The sequence below is a fragment of the Myotis brandtii genome, unplaced genomic scaffold, assembly GCF_000412655.1.
Source record: "Myotis brandtii unplaced genomic scaffold, ASM41265v1 scaffold579, whole genome shotgun sequence".
In the NCBI taxonomy this organism is placed as follows: domain Eukaryota; kingdom Metazoa; phylum Chordata; class Mammalia; order Chiroptera; family Vespertilionidae; genus Myotis; species Myotis brandtii.
The window spans coordinates 1,282,634-1,283,011 of NW_005370171.1; the positions used below are offsets into that span (position 1 = coordinate 1,282,634).

At 71.7% G+C, this 378-nt stretch overlaps 1 protein-coding gene across 1 annotated transcript in view; it reads left to right on the top strand.

Moving 5' to 3' along the window:
- The first annotated feature begins 6 nt into the window (after positions 1-6).
- The window catches only part of FSCN1 (fascin actin-bundling protein 1), a 22,540-nt gene continuing 22,168 nt past the window's right edge, over positions 7-378 (top strand). Inside the window, exon 1 of the mRNA XM_005878948.2 lies at positions 7-166. The gene's annotated coding sequence lies outside the window, so the exon portion shown is untranslated. The remainder of the gene's footprint in view (positions 167-378) is intronic.

A 378-nucleotide genomic window follows, 5' to 3' on the forward strand; every position in this document is an offset into this window, starting at 1 on the left:
ATTCTCCGACCCCTGGCCCAATCCGGGTTCTCCCCACGCGCGCTGATCCCTCGGATCGGCCGGCCCAGCCTTGGGGAAGGGACACCCCTCGCCCATTTCCTCGACCCCCTCCCGGGGTCAGCGGACCTTTAGCTCAAGGGCGGAGGCGAGGGTCGTCACACGCCCGGTAGCGCCCCCCGCGCGCTGATCCCTCGGATCGGCCGGCCCAGCCTTGGGGAAGGGACACCCCTCGCCCATTTCCTCGACCCCCTCCCGGGGTCAGCGGACCTTTAGCTCAAGGGCGGAGGCGAGGGTCGTCACACGCCCGGTAGCGCCCCCGACCCCCTCGGGCCGCCTTTCGAGGGCGGGAGGGAAGGCTTTCATCTCCGCGGGGTGCGC